General features: G+C 53.0%; 1 protein-coding gene across 1 annotated transcript in view; it reads right to left on the minus strand.

Annotated features, from left to right (window-relative positions):
• RREB1 (ras responsive element binding protein 1) overlaps positions 1-154 on the minus strand; it is a 169,695-nt gene extending 169,541 nt beyond the window's left edge. The window contains 1 exon segment of the mRNA XM_006141235.3: positions 100-154. The gene's annotated coding sequence lies outside the window, so the exon portion shown is untranslated.
• Between the last annotated feature and the right edge of the window lie 3,663 nt (positions 155-3,817).

Consider the following 3,817-nt stretch of genomic DNA (forward strand, 5'->3'; position numbering starts at 1 on the left):
CGGCCCCCCCGGCCCCCCCAGCCGTCGCCCCGGCCCCCGCTCGGCCCCCCGCCCCGCTTCCTAGCCCGCACGCTCGGAAACTCGCTCTCCCCCTCTCACCCTGATAAGTAGACACATCACGTGTTGCTCCTGCGAGTCTCCTGGGGACGTGTTACTGAGCGGCCGCGGCGGCGGCGGCGGCCCAGGCTGGGGGTGGGGGGGAGAGGGACCGCGGTACCCTCCTGTCCCCTAGGCCGCCCCCGCCCCGATTTTAGCGGGAGGGCCCCAGCCGCCCTAGCGGAAGGGTCTCTGTGCCCGCCACCGATCGCGATCTCGATCGGCCCGGCGCTCGCCGGCCGGCCACCTTCTTGGGCCACCGCGCCCCTTCCCCTCCAGCCCCTCGCTGCGGGAGCCTCCCCGCCCCTGGCTTTCCATCACTTCACTCCACGGTTTGTTTCACTGTTTTAATGACGGAGGGGGAGAGGGGCGCCTCGGAGGGCAGCGCTAGGGTTGGGACCCCAGGGCTGGCGCCGCCCCCTCGGTCCCCGAGGCATCTGGGCGGGGCGCCCCCCCCGCGCCGGCCGCTCGGCACGCGGTCCTCGCACTGTATCCAGGTGGGGCGAGGAGATGATGGGGCCGGAGATTAAAGAGCCGGCGCTCCACCCCGCCCCCCACTCCCAGCCGTTTCTCGCCCCAGGCCGTCTTCCTCCGTCCTGGGCTACCGCCCCGAGCGAGCGATCTGTCCAGCAAACTCCACGCCGCCGGACTTTAGTCCCCCCCTGCATTTGCGCGCACCCCGCACACGGTGCTCCAGCTGGGGGCCGCCAGCTCGCGAGGGCCGAGGGCGACGGAGGCGCAGCTGATGCTGTGTCATCCGCGTCGCCCTCGGAGGCATCAGGGAAGCCACACGCAATATCTCTTTCTCTCAGAGAGCTCCTGTTTCAACTCTGAAAAGCAGGGGCCTCCTCCGCGCCGCTCTCCATCTCCAGGGCTCCAGCCACAGCGCTGCGCCCCGGCTGCCTTGGCCCAAGTTATCACCGAGCCCAGAGAAACCAGGCCTCAACTGAGCTTCCTCCATGAGAGCAGCTGACACGTTTGCAGCGGGCACTACTTTTCCTACTGAGGTTCTGCAAGGGGCCTGTTCTGGGACTTGGCAAAACATCTTTGGAAAGATAAGGCTGATTGTGGTCGCTGTAAATAAACACGCCCCCCATCATAAAGACTACTGGAGAATTATGCATTGGAGACACGTTAGGCCCAAGATGATCTGTACAGAAAGCTGGTCACTGTTTACTCTGAGCTTTGACCCCGGCTTGTCCCAGAACCGGGCTTGAACACCATACGACCTTGCAAGACCGATCTGACCGCAGGCCTTCCCTTTGAGGCCTTCAGGCTGAACTCTAATTTCCAGGGCTGCAGACAGGGGCGTCTGTCTGGGGATGGACTAAATGGGTCCTGGCTAAGATGGAACTTTCTAGAACCAAAGAAAAAAACCAGTTGAACCATTCCCTCTGCCTTGAGATAAATCAGCTACCCCATTGCCCAAAAGGGAACCGATTCAGCTGGCTGTTTCCCTGACTTCCAGTCATCAAAATGAAGTTTTCAGAACCTGTTCTCTTTCCCAGGGTCTACTGTTTACTGAGGAAAACAGCACAGAAATGTTAGCAGTTGGGTTTCTCTAAGCCTCCCTGGACTCTCAGCTCCCTGCCCTCAGATGCTTCTTATAAAAGCGGGCCTGGACCAGGAGGAAGCGGGCAGGTCTCAGAGCACGACGGGTCAGTGTGGATACTGCTGTCTGGTGCTTCCAGCTGTACTGTGCTCCAATGACAGGGCAGAGGGGAACCCCTGTGGCTAGTTTTTTTACTTGCCCTGCCTCTGATTCAGGAGACTTTCCTGATAGGTTTTGAGTAGGAAGAACATCCAAGGTGGAATTCTACTTGTAATTTAGCTTATTCAGTAAAAGACACATCTCCAAAGGTGTAGGGATTTTCATGACAGATCATCATCTCTATAATCCCGTCTAGATAATTCTGGCAACCAACAGGCCCAGCTGTTGTGACACCAGGGGAAGCCTCACCACTTGCGAGGCTGAACACAGCATGGGAGGTACAGGTTCGGTTCCTGGGCCACCCTGAATCTACTGTCATGGTCGCATGCCTATAATCCTAGCTAACTGCGAGGCTGGGCCAGAGGGCAACAGTGGTGAGTCCTCTTCTCCTTCCCAGGTTCTCTCTCTCTCAATAAGACGTTAGGAAGGGAGAGAGGGAGGGAGGAAGGAGGAAAAGTTTTATTTAAAGTCACTTTAAAAAAAAATTATTTAACTTTATTTATTTATTTATTTTAATTTGACCAGAGAGGATCAGCGTGAGCAGGGAGATGAAGCAAGCTGCCAGATCCAGGACTCGAACCACTGTCAGCCATAGGGGATTCTAACATCCCTAACCAACATGACACCTGTCAGCCTCACTAAAGTCACTTTTAAAAGGTGAATTCTGGTGATACTCGACCCTGTTTTCCTCATTTTCATTTCTAGCTAATTAATAAACTCGGAAGTCAAATCACCTGTCCAAAGGTTTGCTCCTATTTCATCTGAATGTGACTTAGTCAATAAAATTTTTTTTGGTTTGGTTTGCTTTCTTTTTTTTAGATTTTTGGCCATAGAGTGTGTGCACTCGTGCGCGCAAGAAAGACAAAAACAGAGAGGGAAAGTGAGAAATCACCCGTAGGGGGGATGGCCACACTGCAGTCCCTTCTCCTCTATTCTTTTGGGATTCTTTGGGCACACACGCACACATGCCTGGCATGATTTTCAGCCTCCAGGTCCAGGACTGGAACAGCAGTCGTCCATGTGAAAGTCCAACACCTTAATCACCACACCAGAGGCTGAGCCCACCAGCAAATAGTTATTGAACGTCTAATAAGCAGAGTCAGTCAACGACCACAGCCATGATGAGATGCCACTTCACACCCATCAGGATGGCTATGATCAAAAAGTCGGAAAGTGTTGGAGAGACCACGGAGCAACTGCAAGCCTCATACATAGCTGGTGGGGATGTAAAATAATGCAGCTGCTTTGAAAAATGGCTTGCAAGTTTGCCCAGATGTTGAACACAGAGTTACCAGAAGACCTAACAATTCCATTCCTAGGTACATAACACAAGAAACGAAAACATACTACACAAAAACTTGTACTCAGATGTTCACAGAAGCACTTTCTTTTTTTTTTTTTGAGACATTTTTGCTATAGGGCGTGTGCGCTCACCAGACAGAGAGAGACAGAGAGACAGAAAGTGAGAAATCACCCCCCAGGGGGGATGACCACGCCGCAATCCCTTCTCCTCCATTCTCCTCTTGGGATCTTGGGCACACGTGACTAGCGTGAGTGCAAGCCACCGGGTCCAGGTCTCGAACCACGGTCGACTACGTGGGAGTCCAGCGACATAGCCATTACGCTAACTGCTGGTCCCCAGAAGCACTTTCTGTAACAGCCAAAAGGTGGAACAACCCAAATATTCATCAACTGTTGAATGGATACAGAAAACAGCCATCAGAAGGAATGAAGAATTGCTACAGGCTCCAGCATGGATGAACCTTGAAAGTATAATGCTAAATAAGATAAACCAGATCCAAAAGAACAAATAATGCATGGTTCCACGTATGCGAAACATTCCAAAGAAAGCCCATCTACAGAAATAGAAAGTAGGTGAATGGTGGTCTAGGGCTGAGGATTGGTCTAAGGTTAACTCACTACTAACACGTATAGGGTTTCTCTTTGGTGTGATAGAAATGTCCTAAAATTGATTGTGGTCACACAACTCTAAATACTAAAAGCAGCACT

Source organism: Tupaia chinensis, unplaced genomic scaffold (assembly GCF_000334495.1).
Source record: "Tupaia chinensis unplaced genomic scaffold, TupChi_1.0 Scaffold000048_1, whole genome shotgun sequence".
NCBI classification, from domain to species: Eukaryota; Metazoa; Chordata; class Mammalia; order Scandentia; family Tupaiidae; genus Tupaia; species Tupaia belangeri.